General features: G+C 43.7%; 1 long non-coding RNA gene across 1 annotated transcript in view; it reads left to right on the forward strand.

Annotated features, from left to right (window-relative positions):
- Positions 1–16,783, forward strand: part of LOC119843224 — a 98,694-nt gene that overhangs the window by 57,945 nt on the left and 23,966 nt on the right. Inside the window, exons 7-8 of the long non-coding RNA XR_006275768.1 lie at positions 6,461–6,878; positions 8,207–8,275. This is a non-coding gene — a long non-coding RNA (uncharacterized LOC119843224). The remainder of the gene's footprint in view (positions 1–6,460; positions 6,879–8,206; positions 8,276–16,783) is intronic.

Consider the following 16,783-nt stretch of genomic DNA (forward strand, 5'->3'; position numbering starts at 1 on the left):
CCCTCTGTTTCTCATTTGCCCCATCTGTGGTGAATAACAATAGCCAATACCTACCTAATGGGGGTGTTGCTAGATGTAAGTTATCAGTGTATGAAAAGCCAGATTTCATTATTCCAGCAAATCTTTTAACAGGACTTTGTTTTCAGAAGATGCTGCTATTTTATGAAACAGACTTTAGCTTGGTGCACAGAAAATGTCTTTATTTAACATGCCAATTCTTTTATTAGGCTGATTTTCAGTTGCATTTTACCTTTCGGCACACGGGAAGTTTATTTTTAAAGGAAGTTTATTTCTTTATCGTGCATTCATTTCCGAGGGCTTCACCATATTCCAGTCTAGATTACTGTTTAGCTTGAGGCTTGGAGAAATGATCCTTTGAACAGATCGCTTTTCAGATAAGGTGTTTTGTTTGTTACAAGGGGTTCCATATTGCATAACTCACAAACATCATACAGTATTTAAAAACATATAATATTTTTTCTCCCCCCGAAAATCTTCTATGTTCCTTTTTTTGGTCCATGGAAGCAAATGGACCCAGGGAGAGAGGAAATCAAGTCTGTCAATAAGTGCTAAAAATATTTAGTGTGGCAGGCTCTGTATTTTCTTTTTTGTGAAACACTGATTAATATTCAGTGGTTGAAGGTTAATACCCCATTCATTTTATTCCCTTTACATCCTCTGCACAGCAGTTACTGCTCCAATTTCGACTTCTAATTCACACAAATCTGGTTCCAATCAGGATATTAGTAACTCTGCATAAGCAGGAAGAAAAATTGAAATCACACCATTGTTAAACTTATCTTTCAATACAAGCATGCACACACGCTCTCCAGAGAGTAAATCTAGAAGTTCAGCATCACAAAAGGATGCTTTTTATGTGTTCATCTGTTTTTTTTAAAGATAAAAAGAGACATTCGTTTAGATGTTGTTCTAAAAAAGATCTGCTGTAGCTCAACCAGAAATTAAGGGTTTGATGAAAATTCTATGACTTATGTTACGCAGAAGGACAGACTAGATGATCATAGCTGACCTTTCTGGCCTTAAAATCCATCAATCAATTTATTAGTGCAAGGAAATACTGAATTAAAAGAGGCAATCCACTCTTGTTTTAGGTTATTAAGGCTAATGCAATGGCAGCAGGAACCTAGAGCAATCCAAAGAAATGAGGATTTTTTTTTTGACATAACCTGCAGAGCTTTTCAATAGTGACCCAAAAATTCACAGATATTTGGAGTTTGCTTTTGCGGTTCTACCTAGATACCTGTGCGCTACTGTTTTCAAAGTGACACTAGCACTGTGCTGTTAGTCAAACAGCTTATATTAAGGGATATTCTTATTTGTGAGAGTACATATATTTTGTAGCATCAGAATTGTGCCGTGCACTCTGACACTGATGAGCTTTGCCAAACAAATAATTGATCCGTGAACCAGGTAGCCACCAAAGTTTCCATTGGTCTGTACCTTGCACAGTCATTTATTCCAATGAAAAGTGAGTGCACCATTCCAAATGGGTAGCATTTTATGCCAATTTGGCATTGGTGTAGAGCAATAGAGAATCTGGCCCTGGGAGGTTTAGGATGGGATTTTCAAAGAAGTGCTCAGTGTTGCCTTAAATCTACTCACTCTGAAGTCAATAAGAAGATCCCATTGCCCGGCCTTTGTACAGTCATTTATACCCATGGGAGCAGTGTAAGGTCACTGCTGTGTATTTTGGAAACTCCGGTTCTTACAGTCAATGAGCTTGACCCTGTGGAGTGCCAATGCTTCAACTTGTACTGCCTTCTCTGGGAATTGAGGGCTCCCAGCACTTCACAGGCTTGAGCCCAAGCTGCACAATGAGGGAAAAGTCACAACGTCTGTGTGAGTGTTGCCATTGATTTTAATGGCATAGGGTGGGACATACAGGGAGCATAATAGAGAATAATGCAATGCAGAAGCAGATGTGGTGATTAGAGAAGAACCACAACGAAAACCGAAGGAGACTGCTAAACTTTTGGAGAGGCTCATTTACTGATCTATGCATTGTTTACTTGTACAATGTGCCATGGCACCTTTAGAGTCTAGGCAGAGCAAACAGGTATCATTGAAAGGCCTCCATAGAGTAAACTGCATGGAACTCAGTTTATTTCTCTTGGAAAGTCTGAAGAGCTCAATCTACTCTACCAGGAATCTTAAGCTAGGCTGGATGCCAGGGTAGGTATGTCGAAATCCGACGCTCGTATTTCTAAGCCATCCCCTTTAGGATGCAAAATGCACTTCTGAAGGGCTAGCATTATGGTTACTCAGGAATAAAATGGATTCCATTCATCATTGAAAAAAAAGTTCTTTCAGGACCCAATCCAACCCCCACTTTAGTCAACAGGAGTATTTCCATTGACTTCAGTGGACTTTGGATCAGTCAAAGCCAGTCAATGGGGATGCATTAGATTGGGGGCACTTAGCTTTTCAGCACAGATAAAATCATTAAGATAAACCCAGCATGTTAGCTATTTTTAGAATTTTTTTGTACATGATGCACATAGAGTTGGCTTTTCCTTCTAGAAACCTATTTAAATGTTTCATTATAATGTTTACCTTGTTTCCTGATCTCATTGCCATCTCATGTTTGCGGTCACTTCTGAAGTTTGCTTCTTTGCAGTGCCCTGTGATGGAAATATATTAATTCACTGCTTTGAATTAAAGGAAGAATGCTCTTTGACTGGCAAAATTAAAAATTGTCTTAAAGATTATGGGAGAGGAAAAGGCATGTAATTGTAAGCTCTTTTGGGCTGGAACTCTCTTTTCATTATGTGGGGGAACAGGGCCTAGCAAATAGGGTCTTAAATCCTGGAGTGATGGCTTTCCCAGACCCGTAGGTACTAATCCAGAAATTAAAAAAATAAGAATATCAATCAGCTACATACATTAAATCCAATCCCAGGGCCTACAGCTCCAAACTTCCAGTGCATTTGAGATCTGTGTTGAAAACTTTGCTCTGACCTCATGGAGTGGTACTGAGCTCCATGAGGCTAGAGTGAGAATTAACCCCAATTCACCTGATCACAGCAGAGTTTAAACCCAGCATAGTGTGGATGCAAACTGTGATAGACCCTTTGAAACAGTGTTAAGTCCCTAAACCACCGTTTCAAAGAGAAGTGGAAATAAGGGGCCGATGCCACAAAACCTAGTGGCTTCCCGATCCAAGGTTTGAGTTTGTACCCAGCTTTGGAAAGAACACCCCCTTATGAAAGGAGGTGGGCAACGCCCCATTTCTTGAAAAAGATGCTACTCCTCCAGAATCATCCTCAAAAGAAAAGTATATTCTCGTTTTATGGCTCACTGGTGACTTACACTTTTAAAAAATAAGCAAAGGTTCCAGCATAACCCTGCACGAGATGTCTCGCCAAAATGCAAAAATTGACCACAGTGTACAAGTGGGCTGTGTTTTTCAGACCAGGGAATGGCATTAGGCCTTTTCATCACCTTTCTCTGCACTTCTTTAAAAATGATTTAAATTGGAGGCAATGGCATTGAATGCTGAACATCTGACACTCAGAGAAGTCTTAAGGAATCATGTGTTTACACTGCATCAACATTCTATAGCCACTTTGCTTGGAGGGCTGTGGGTCCTCCCCCGCCATGAAACCCCCAAAATTTGTTGGTTCAGCTCAATTTGCTCTTTACATTGCTTCTGAAACCCTTTCCCCCCCTTCCATGTCAGTGGCGGTTGGGAGAACTGGCTGGAATCCTTCAGGGATCCCTGGAGTTCCTTTCACAATCATGCGGCTAACACACAAACCAAGCTTCAATTTTTTTTTTATTGGCAACGGTGCCAAACGAAAATGGAGCATTTCAACCCTCCCGTGTCTGGTCAAGCTGCACATTATAGGAAAATAAAAATGAAGGGCTACTCAAATAGGAAAGAACCTGGGACACTTGAAAATATTCCAACCAATAATCTCGCAGACCCCCTTCTCAGCTGGGGTAAATTGGTGTACCGTCCATTGTCTAAAATGATTTCCTTCCATTGTCTTAAATGATTTTTACCAGCTGAAAATCTGGCCACTCATGTTTGTATGCCCGAGTTTGATTCAGCTCAATGAAAATATTTGTGGGCCGCAAAGATAGTCACCACTGAAAAACTGGTGTGTGCTGCGGGTGGAAATTGCTGGGAGTTCCCCAGTTGCTGAAGCGAATTATTAAAACCTGTGTCATAAATAATATGCGGTTGCCTGGCAGCGTGCTGCTATCTTGTGCCCCTGGCAATCAGCCTAACTGCCCTCATACTGTAGTGCCTGGAAAATGAAGTGTACAGACTTTGCCCTAACCAGTGGCTTTTCAGCCACAGGCTTTGGGAGTCGGTTTGAGCCCCCTGCTTGGAGATCCCAAATACTGTGGAAGAAAAATGCCTCTGGGCAGGCGGGAGAAATGATGACCAAGAACAGCTCCTTTCAGAAGATGCAGCATGTGCTCCCCACCACACTGGTCCACTTCTGAATACTAATGTATGAGCGTTTGGCCACAACATCACCCCACCCCTCACCACTGCCTTTTGGGAAGCTGTTGTGGCTGTCTGTGTTGACATTGACCATAGACAGTGCAGGAATATGATTGAAACCAGCCTGTGTACAAAGGCTGAAGTTGGGGCAGCTTCTCATGTCCTTTCTTTTCAACTTAGTGATACTCTAGCATTTGACAGTGAATGCATATGCATGCAGGAGCTAACCTGGCCATATTAATACTTTGCATTGTCTGATCTCTATATAGCTTGTGTCTAACATAACAAGGGGCAATTTCTATTCTGACTAAGCCTCGAATAGCATCATTAGCTTTCCGAATCTGCAGCAATGCTGTTGGTTTGATAAAGCTGCTGGGGTTACTCTAGCTTTAAACTGAGTGTTATTTAGCCCTATGGGTATGTAAATGTGCCATGCAAATGCATATAAACCAAGATTTTAATTCAGTTGACATAATGTATTTAAATAATGTAGTCTTTTGCCCTTAAGGTAAAAGGTAATGCTGTGCTAATGCAGTTTACACACCTTTATTTGTTGAAGCAAGGTAGCACCATGTCAGAAAGTATCATATTCCCCTCCACTGGCAGTTCCATCAGCGGATAATAGCTTACTCCTGCTGGTAGCTAAAGGAACAGCCATATCAAAAGAGAGAGAGGATTGTGCTGAATTTTTGAGGGGCTCCAAAGTCACAGTTTGGAAAACATAAGAGAGACATGTTCAAAACAGTTTTGTTTTTGTGCGGGTGAATATTGCTTTCACTCTCATTTGCACACTCAAATCTGCAGCTGTTCATCTAACTTTCCCATTTGTGTGTGCAAATTTTGTCCATCACTTACTTCATTTCCTTGTTTGTACACCAGACTAATCAGCTAGGTCCTGGTGATAGACTCTGTTCCTTTTGTTCATTAGCTGCTGCTGGAAGGCCAGTAGGCGGAGTGCTAGAACACTATCTAGTGATTTGTTGATATGTCGCACTTAAAGAGACATATGACTATATTTTTGTTTTATTTCTCAGCAATAGTGCATTTTAATATTACAAACTGTTTATCCAGAAGGTATTTCCACATTAAATTAAAGCATTTTTAAGGAAGCATTAGGACCCTAAACTAACATGATTATGTCTCTTTAAAGACTGAACAATTTGGTTACAATAGTATTTTTCTATCTAAATTCCCCTTCCACCAGCTGATTGATACATGCGCATGACCAGATATTTCAAAGCCTTCATTAGATGAGTATTGCTTTGTCTTCAATGAGTAAGTAACTACATTCCCATGGAGAGGGAATGTAGTTAGAATTGTAGGACTGGAAGGGACTTCAAGAGGTCAGCTAGTCCAACCCCCTGCAGGGACTAGACTCCTCGATTCAGTTTCTGCCTTTGTTATGGATTTGTTTGCATTGATTTTGTCAAGACAGTTACCCATACCATATAGCCACAAAATACTTCTGATGTTTCCTTCATACCTTAAAAAGGCCTTGCATGTCTTAACTGACTAGGGCTAGGACATGACCAGCAAGTGCAAGGGGCTCCTCTTGCATGCAAGGGCTGACCACAGCTCTAGTGTAGGTAGTCCCTTGGCCAGTGCTGCTAGACACACTACCCATCCCAAAGAGACGGTATGGCCTTTGCCGCATCTCCATCCTTACTAGCCAGTGGTGATGGAGGGGAGTGCACCCACAGTATTTAATTGTAGCACAACAGGTGTTTAAGGTGGGTTTAAGGAAGGTGGTTTAAGGCCAAAATTTAGCCCTTAATGTTGGTTAAGTGTTTTGAGATCCTCTAATAGAAGGGCAGAGTTGCCAGCATGATGTCTCCTGCCCAAATTACAAAGAATTACTTTTCCCTTCCCATGTTGTTACTGAAATCTGTTATATGCTGGTTTGTATTATGTCATGACATTATGGGGAAAATCCAATGGCTGATATCTGAATTCCTATCAATTGGTTCCTAATTTTTTTTCCAGGGTTTCCAGGGTTAGCTGCTTTCTTGAATGTCATGTGGAAATGCTTGAACATCGACTCCAAATCTTTGGCTGGATTAATTAGCCTCTGATTTGCAACATGTGGCCAACACCAATTTTATATTTCACCTGCTTGCTAGTTTCAAATCTAGGTTTGATTTGAAGGTGAAACCGATTGGAGTTTCTCAACTGAGCTGCAGAGAGTTCCATCCCCACCACAAAATATATATAATCACGCCTGCCGTTAAATTTCCAATTTCCATCGCAGAGCAGGAAGAGATTGGTGCTCACTTTCTGAAACCCAAATCCTCCAAGGTATCATCTTCATAATTGTAATGGGGGAGCGGGAATGGAGATTTTACTTTGAAAACTTCTGCATTCCTTTATGTTGTGAAACAAATCCGTGCACATATGGGAAAAGGTAGGCATCTTGAGGTAAAAGCCTGCATTCAGATTACAAACGACTCGATGGATTGGTCATAAATTACCCACTTGTTGTTACAGATGTTTAAAGCTTTCTATGTCAGCCTTGGATTTGGCTTTCCCTCGGCCCTAATTGAGAACAGAAATCCAATTAGCCAATGATCCTGTCCTTTTTGAAGCCCCGAGCTGCAGCAGTGTCATATAATATTAAACTGTGGATGTTGTGCTAGTGATGGAACCAGCTGGCAGCATTTCTTCACTAACATGGGGTAGTAACGTGTTTTTTCAGCTCCTCCCACACAGACATGCTTGGAGTAAGCATCTGCTGTACATGGCTATGCCTGGTGCGGGGAGCAGACAGTCTGGCAGGGGTCTCCATCATATGCATGGCCTTACCCCTATTATTGATTAAGTACCGACCACATGCTTGTTACAGAAGACAAGGCCCCTGATAGAAGCTACCTACATGGTGGTTCACACAGATTAATGCATTGGATGATGGGAGGGTGCGCAGAGATTTTGGGCAAGGCATCTCAGGCAAGCTTCCCAGAGGAAGCATGTTTTAAAGGAGGCCTTTCATAGCTTCAGAGATTTTAAGGAGAGGAGACATTATGATCCCTGAGTCTGACCTCCTGCATAACACAGGCCAGGGGATTTCATCCAGTGATTCCTGCTTCAAGTCCATAACTTCTGGCTTCGCTAGAGTGGATCTTTTAGAAAGACACCAAGTCTTGATTTAAAGATTGCGATGGTGGAGAATCCACTAGACCTCTTCTTAACTTGTTCCAGTGGTTAATTACCCTCAGAGTTAAAAATATGTTCCATATGTTAGTCCGAATTGGTCTAGGCTCAGCTTCCTACTGGGGCTCATTATGTCTTTGTTCGCTAGATTAAAGAACCCTCTGCTCTGGGAACTCTTCTCCTCGCATATGAATGTATAGACCATGATCAAACCTCCTCTTAACCATCTCTTGAACAGATGTTCTAGCACGTTCTAGTCTGAGCACACACCTGCAAGTTAGGAGACTTGGGTTCTAGCTCCCGTTCTGTGTCTCAGGTTCACCGCCTGTAAAACACTCTGAGATCTTCCCATGAAACGGGCAATGCAGTGTAATTTTAGCATTGTCACTGTTGATGCAGAAAGTGAAAAGAACCCTGGGCAAAGGAGCCATGAAGCCGGAGGATCTGTGCATTGTAGAATTTGCTCCACCAAAAGGAAATCCCTGGTGGGATAGAGGGGCTTTGCTGTCCCTCCTTGTGCAATGTGGGGCAGGGGATTCTCAGTATTCTGCATAACTAAACACTTCCCTTCTTCCTGCATTTCAGCTTAGCGCTTTGCTGAAGAATAGGCCAGAGTTCAATCTTTTCAGGACTTTTCCAAAAGTATGACACAGGGTAAGACCTATGGGCTTTTGTATGTAAAACTGCGATAAGTAGATGGGGAATAGTCCCCCGTCAATTTCAAAGAGACGTTTGGGATGTTTCAGCGGCCTTCTATCAGACGCGGAACATCCAGCTAAGAGCTATGTCCCCTTCAAGATGGTTCTCTGCCCCTCCCCTGGAGAAACAAAGTCAAGTCCTGCAGGAGGAAGCTCTTGAGTTACATTTACAATTGCAAGTGTGGGGCTGGAGAAAAGGAGGCATGGCTACAGTTCTGCTGTGCTTTGGCTGCAAGAATGGCCCACTGGGGCTATAGGCAGCTGGGTGTAGGATATAGGAAGTCCCCAGGCTGCTCTAAGTTATACTGCAGACTAGATTGGCCCCTGGCTGGCCCCAGAATTGGAGACACATGAAAGTGGTACAACTTTACCGCCCTCAACCCTGGTTCTGTGCCAAGTGTACCTTGATTAACTGTACCAGTTAATCAGGGCCTGCCTCACCTGTATAATATTGCTCCCTTAGCAAACACAATGCGCTAGATTAAATCAGTCACATTATATGACCTTTTCACAATAGGACAGTCCTATCTACAGCTGTGCTGTGTGTAAGGAATTCTGCCCATCTGGTGTTTCCAATAGCACTTTGCAAGGTGTGCATTTGCAATAACGGGGAGCAATTGGGCAAACTGAATGCACAGTGAAGGGTTATTAACACACAGTAGACTCAGTTCTCCTCTCTGTCTTACCCCGTACAACTCCATTTACTTCAACTGATGCTGATGTTTGAGATGCAAGTTACAGTGAAATGAGCCCTACCACCCAAACTGCATCATGACTAATTAAATGGCTAGTGCTAGTGTCCTTGCACTGGGAAGGGGAAAGGGGGTGGAATCTACCTCTTTGCTTATTTTAGTCTAAATTGGCAGAGGCCTGGAGGAGTTAATTAAGAAATGTCATCATCGTATTTAAAGACTAGGGATGCAATTAGTTTTCAAACATCAGGTTCATGTCATAGTAGATTGTGATTCTCCTAAGCCTGAAGAGATTAAAGTGATGTTCAGTTGCAGTCCTTAGGGAGTTACATGAACTCCTCATGGCTGATTAACCCAGGTCCATGAAGGCCTGAAAAGCCAAACAAAAAACACTTGCCCAAAAAACAATGAAAAAATGCCATGGCCGGGACTTCAGTTGGAAATACCAAGCGGTACATTGTGTAACTGCAACCTCACAATAAACAAAGTGCGTCAGGTTTGACATTAACCATGTCCCTTGGCTGTGGCTGATGCTGGAAGCATAGTCAGGCCTCTGTTGAATTGGGTCTGTCAGTTGAAAAACACAACAGCAGCAAGTCAATGCCTTGAGAAGCTCATATTAGCTTCTCCACTGTTTCTCTTCAGAGTTGGCTATAGAAAAACAGGAAGCTGCACCAAATTAGTCTGCAGCCGAGTCTCCCGACAGCCACAACATGGCAATTCTATACACCGCTCGGTTGCTTTTTTCCTATCCTGCAGCAGCCATGCATTAGGTCAGAAATTTGATTTGATGGCTCAGCCTCCTGTTGTGGAAGAAATAGGGAATGGGAAAAAAATGTGGAAAGGTTCAGCGCTTAAGGCCTTCTGCTGAACTGTTTTTATCCTCATCACCTCATGGAAAAACAAAACAAAACAAAACCTGAAACCATTTTTCTACACAATTAAATTAAAGTTGAATAGATGACAGAAATTACACTGTCCAAGTCACGAGGCATTTGTACCTGACTGGAAAAGGCTGAGAAGGCTTGTTATGAAAGTAGCTTCAGTGCCTTAAGCTTGTGAGTTTTAGGACTCTTCCAAGAAGTGTTGAAAGTAGGTCTCCATACAGCAAGTGTCAGTGTATATAGCTAGGATACTTGTGATGCCTTTTGTTGTTTCATGCTCTGCACCTTTACATTTGTAAGTGCAGCCATTTTGTTCTCAGATCTGCTGCAGACTTACAGAAGAGAGACACACATTGGGCCCTCTCATGGATACTTTACTTCTTTCTTCTTTGTTGCTTTTCTCAATATAAAATAAAAGCAGGTTTAGACTGAAGATGGCTAAGCTTTTGTATGCTAGAAAGCATAATACAGGGGAACTGAACACCATAATCTCGTAAGTAAGAGCTAAACTTCACATTCATATTTTTATCATATCCCTGGTTTCAAGTGGTCTGAGCATATTTCCTTGTGGATAGGTAGCTACAGCACCATTAGCAAAACCTTCTCACCAGGGGAGGCAATAGTGTGAAAGGACCATAGACTTCTTGTCTCTAGAAGTGAGGGTGTAAACAAATTGGTTGCGACATGCAGGAGAAGTTTGCAAGGGGCAAAAATGAAACCGATTAAGACTGATATGTGTGTGGGAAATCAGTGTAAGAGGAAAAAGATGGTGATGTTTTTTGACTAACTAATCTTGCAAATGTTTTTTTTTAAATTTTTTAAATATAAAGTAACATCTAGTGACAGAAACTACTACATGCAGTTTTTAAAAGGAATAATTAAAAAGGGGATGTTAATTGCATTTGTGGGGGACTACAAAGTAATGCTTTTCCAGCAACCTCTAATTGACTCCAAAAGCACACCAGCCAAAAACCATGGAACTTAAAGAGAAAAGGAGAAATCAAATTAAATTAAAAACCAGAAAGATCCTGATTGATACCAATGAGGAACTCAGTCCAGGGTTTGTGCTGTCAATTGCATTGGCATACATTATGCATTTCAGTGCCAATCTGTTACATTTCATTAGAGCAGTAAAGACCTGGTCATGTTTCCTAGAGTATCTTGGGACTTCTAAGTATGTTCTGTAATGGAGCCATTTATAGGTTTAAATCAGCCGTCCTCTACAGAGCTTGCTCAGAAGTTATTATGCATCTGATGGCAGTTGGGTGGCTTTGGAAGTCTTAATGGTGGAGAGGTGCCCAAAGTAGAAATCTCACCACTGCCATTCACACTAATTGGCTCCCCTGCCTTTCTTGCCCGAAACCAAGGGTTGAATGGTCCAGGGAGCTGGAACTCCACCCTCCTCCTTTGAGGCAGTCTTTTCGAGCCTGCAGGGAAGCACATTTTAGGCACAGTGCCTAAGCTTCCTTGCTATTGCCTGTACTGCAGCCTATGGCTCAGTAAGAGAAAGCCCTTCTCCCCAGGGTGTCAGCCCAATACATTTCCTTGGTGCTAAAGTGACTTTGCCATTTTACTATGTACTGGTTATTCATCTGTCTTTACATTGCAATCACACAGTGGGGACATCTTAAACTCTGCTTGCCTGGGCGGCCCATATGGTTTCCAAACTGCCAGGAATAAGCTACATATAGTGTGTGTTCTGGGCACCAGTGCCCCGAGACAGAGGGATAATGGGATATGTAGACAGGCGCTTGGAATCTGAATGCTTGTCTGTACCCCTCAGGATAAAAACCTCCTTCTCGTGGTAGGCAGAAGTTCATCTCTAGCAGCACACGGAGGTGCCAAATCATGAAATATACCAAGGGAAACATTTGTTTAACACAATGCCAGCCATCGCTAGGATTTTGCCTTATGGGCCCAACTGGACAGTGAAGAAATGACAAATATTCATATTCGTTATTTGCATTTCAGTAATACCTGCAGGCCCCTTTGTGCTATGGGCTGAGAGACAGTCCCTGCCCTGAAGGAAACCTGATGTGTGTTTATGATCTCCCTTGAGCCTATGCTTGAACATTAACACTGCACTTTTTTAGCCTGCAGCCTGAGCCCTGCGAGCCCAAGTCAACTGACCCAGGCTCTGAGACTCACAGCTGTGGGTTTGTCTGTGCAGTGTAGACGTACCCTTAGAGTCTGTACAGAGAGGACAGACGGAGGAAGCATTACCATTAGTATTTTCTAGAGGGAGTACTGAGAACCAGAGACATTAAGTCGCATACAAGCCCTGACCTCCAGGGCCTTAACCACAAGACGGTCAATGCTGCCTAGTTGCGTTCCCCTCTGGGTATGTACCTGATAACTACCTAGGCAGAGCACTGTCATTTGACTATTGAGCTCTGTTCTGAGGTAGGTCTAGAAGCACCTGTGACAAACAGACAGCAATGATACATAGCACATTAGTGAATGGGACCCCAAATTCCCATTTCAGTCCTTGAGGGCTGGCACTTGGCTGGAATGCAAACACGCTCCATGAAGCTGCAATGGACAGACTCAGTGCAGAGAACCTGCTATGGCAGAATAAGAACTACTTCACTTTTACTGCCCATTGTGGTCGTGTTTTGAGGTAATAGCAAAGCCAGAAGCATCTGGCAGGCTGGCCTGGAAAGTCAAATTCAACACAATGAAATTAGTGCTGCGATTACAGCAGGCATTGGAAGAGAGGGTATTCTGATAACTCAGTCTTTCTCTTTCCCACCTCCTTCGGCAATCCCAGACAATCCCATTATGTCACTATAAAGTCATTGTTCAATATAAAAATGCTGCCCTAGGCAGTCTCCAGGATTAACATAATGGAATACCAGCCTTGTAGTTCACAACATGCTTGGGATATCTTATAGCCTGTGATGGCAGTTTTGTGATGTCTGTCTATGCAGGGAGAAAAAAAACCCACTGCTGACCTGGGTCAGCTGAATGGGCTCATGGGGCTTGGTCTTGGCAGCTGAAAAATCACCATGTAGATCCTCAGGTTTGAGCTGAAGCCTGAACTCTGGGACCCTGTGAGGGTGGAGAGACCCAGATCCTGGGCTCCACCCTGAACCTGAATGTCTACACAGTGATTTTTTAGCCCCGCAACCCAAGCCCCGCGAGCCCGCGTCAGCTGACCCGGGCCAGCCGTGGCCATGCCATGGGTCTTTTATCCGTATGCAGACATACCTACAGTTCCCACCCCAATGAAAGCCCAAGGACTAAATCTGCCCTGGAGATGGAATGTCTCACCTCTAGCGAGAGCAGGGAACAACAAAACCTTGTTGCTTGGAGGTTCTGTGAACAGTTTGTGAGGCCCAGTCTAGTCTTCTATGAAACTCTGCTGGCTTTTGTGCCTACCTAGCCATATAATTTTGGCCTGAATGACAGGCTTTGCGGGATTTGACGTGGACAGTGCCACAGGATGGTATTGTGGCTGCTGTGACCACTGAAAAAAGGAGAAAGAGGGGTGTTCAACAGAGGCAGTAAATGATGACTCTTGTTAAGACAGTTGCTAAGATGACAGTTCTTGAGCCCTGTTGTCTTTCATATTCACCTAAGAAATAGGTGAACAGTATTAATTATTTGGATGCCTAGGGGAGTGGGGCCCCCATTGTGCTAAGCAGTGCACATACATAGAATGAGACAGTACCTGCCCCTAAGGGTGTACCATCTCAATTTGCGTTTAATGCATCAATAACAGCCTAATTGAATTGAATTACATTGCATTAACAATTCAAGAATAAATGCATTTATTGTATTGTTTTCAGATTGAAAATGAGCTGCATGTTTTGCTAACTGAAATGTAACATTTAAATGTTGCTTATGTAAATTTTTTTTGCGGGGGGAAATGGCAATTTAAAAATAAGAGTCTTTGATGATGACAAGCAGTGTTTCAGGGAGACCTGTCAGGAAAGGGGCGGCAAACTGTTAGTGGGAAACTGAACACACTGAGCGGTCATCCTGTGACTGTCTGGAGTGGTTTCAGAGAGGCAGCCGTGTTAATCTGTATCCGCAAAAAGAAAAGGAGGACTTGTGGCACCTTAGAGACTAATAAATTTATTTGAGCATAAGCTTTCGTGAGCCACAGCTCACTTCATCGGATGCATTCACTGGAGTGGTGCTCTTGTTTTCGTTCCACTGTAGTTGAGTCTGGCCTGGCTTTATGTAGTGAGATGATGAGGTCAAATAGGCACATGGTATCTGACCCTGGGGGAGTTCAGAACCATAGACATCTCCTAGAATGGGATCCAGATTCAAACTGGTACTGGGCTCTAACCCCATCACCGAGGCCTGTCTCTCATTTCAAATTCTGTTGCCAAGTTCTTCCACGGGGCTGGGCAAAACGAACAGCAAAAAGTGGAAGCCCTCAGGAGAACCAAATCCTCCAGCCTTTTGTTCAGCCTGTAATCCCTTCACTCCCATAAAATCTCAGCTTCAGGCTGCCCCTGTTTGTGTATTTCCACTGGCCACAAAAGCCACCTCCCTTTGCATCTGTCTGTGCGGTTTAGGTTAAGGCTGCTCTCTGTGCCAGCGGCCCCACCTCTTTGTGAGGAACATGTAATTCCAAACTTTTTTTGTTCCTTTCCTCCCATTTAACGTAAAACAAGCAGACATCCATCACCGGCCCCTGCTTGGGCTCCGGTGCAAACATTTTCCACCTGGCAGAGTTAGATGTTCAAAAATATAAATACAATTTTTAAAAAAGAGGGCCCGTCGGTGAAGATATTTTTAAAAGCATGACACAGAGGAGTGTGACACATTCAGTGTTCTTAGTGGGTGGGTGCAGTGTTATTTAATGTTATTCTTGTCTCTGGGCCCAACATTACAAGTGTGCACTTTATTAACTGCATTGATACTAATGTGCTCAGGAGGGCTTGCATCCAGTGCAGAGCAAGAGATTTGTCGGGGTCGGGGGGAGGCTGTGGGCAACATTCTGCTGTCCTTGGGGAACAAGGCGTCTTGGTTCGATCCCTCTCGCAATCATTGCCATTCAGAGGGGTGTATTCTGACGCTATTGAGTATTGCTAGGCAGCTGGAAACATCGTCGGACAAGAAAAAGGCAGTGAAACATTTTTATCTTGAGCAAATCAGACATATTGGAAAGATGAACATCTATAAACCCCTCAGACCATCAGTCTGTCTGTCTGCTGCTCTGAATCTTGCCTGAAGGTCCGGGAAAGGCAGCACTGGCTCTTCCGCTCCATGCCATCTGGTCCCTGATCTTCTGGAAAAAAAATGCCACTGGGCCTTTGGTCAGGCAAGGAGCAGGGTGGCACACGTTGCCAGGGAGCAGCAGTCGGGATGGCAGCAGCAGCAGCCAGGTCTGGTCACCTCTCCCACGCACTGGCCCAGCTCCTCATACGTGAACTCTTGGTTTTATAGTTCTATAAAAGGCAGCTTACTGAACAGGTCCCGTTTTAGGAGGTTCCAGCTGAGCTGGGTGGGGCCTGCAGCTGTCTCCAGAAGCTGGTGCCATGTGTCCAGCACTGATGCTCCGTCCTGACGTCAGCGAGAGAGAAACAGGTTGGAATTCTCGGCGTGCCAGAGGGCGGGAGCAACAGGCTTACCCGAGCCATCACCTCTAACCCTGCCAGCAGTCCAAGCGAACTGCTTTTCTGGCTTGCCTCTTCGGAGACTCTGTGCAATGCTTGGAAGGGACTTGCCATCACCTTGCTCACATCACGGTGGAGGAACAGAGCCCTCCCTCGATGGAATTCTCCTTTGCCCTGGCTTTGCTTTTCGTTTCATTTCAGTCTGCAGAAGGATGATGGACAGGAGCCCCAATTTCTGTTGAACCCCAGGTGTTTGTTCATGTCCACACCTCCTGCTCATGCATTTTTGTTTCCGAGCTACACCCCTGAACCTTTGGTTTACAGGGCCAGATGCATAACTGGCATAAATCAGCCTAGCTCCATTCTTTATTCCCCTCATTTTGGTATTTTCCAAATTTGGCATCTTTCCAGATCCTTCCACTTATGAATTTCTTGGCACATTCTCTTCTGTCCCTGTCCCTGCTCACCCTGCAGCCCAGATATTCATGGATTTAATTTTTTTGAGCCTAACTCACTTAGCATTAGCTGAAATCTACCCATCTGAGACTGTTTCTAGATGCAATTTTAGCTAACATGGGATCAGGGCTTGCTGCAATGATCACAACCAGCTTTAGCTCTGACAAGTGGTCTCAGCCTCCATGACTGCAGGGGTTCTGGATATATACCTGATCCATTGCTAACGGAGTTTAGTGGAAAGAGCCTCATGTCACTCAGCAGCAACCACCTGTGGCAGAATAAAGAGTTCCATTTAACAAGGATCTGTGTCCCACCACTTATCCTTGGGGAGCTGGACAGTTTGAAGGCCTTAACTAGCTGGGGGAGAGAGACTACAAAGAGTGGCAAGACCCTCGCTTCTCCAGCTGGGTCTCAGGTCTCGTGGCATGAGAGGATTTGGGAATCTACATAATACACTGAATCAAAACTCTGGCCTCATGGATGGATCCTGTAGAACTGGATGAAGTCAGCAGGGTTCTAGAGAAATGAAACAGAGCCCTATAGAATCTGCTAGATGATAAGATCCATTTTATACATTTTTAAAAATAACCCTATGAAAGGCTACCATTTTGTATTCAATCATATAGGACTGTTCCATGAGGATGGAAACTGAAGGGAATTATTTGTGTCCTGGCCCATGTTTCCAAATGGACTGCAGAAGCTGGACACCACAGTGCCTTCAAAGTAGTGTGCTCTCCTTGCTTCCATGTTCAAAAGCAGGAAGGGCGTCATCGCTTAGAGAGCTTCCAGGGTCCTATAATTCCACTGGGAGTCACACCGACGTAACAGAATGGAGAGAGAACCCCCACCTATTATT

Source organism: Dermochelys coriacea, chromosome 14 (genome assembly GCF_009764565.3).
Source record: "Dermochelys coriacea isolate rDerCor1 chromosome 14, rDerCor1.pri.v4, whole genome shotgun sequence".
Taxonomy (NCBI): domain Eukaryota; kingdom Metazoa; phylum Chordata; order Testudines; family Dermochelyidae; genus Dermochelys; species Dermochelys coriacea.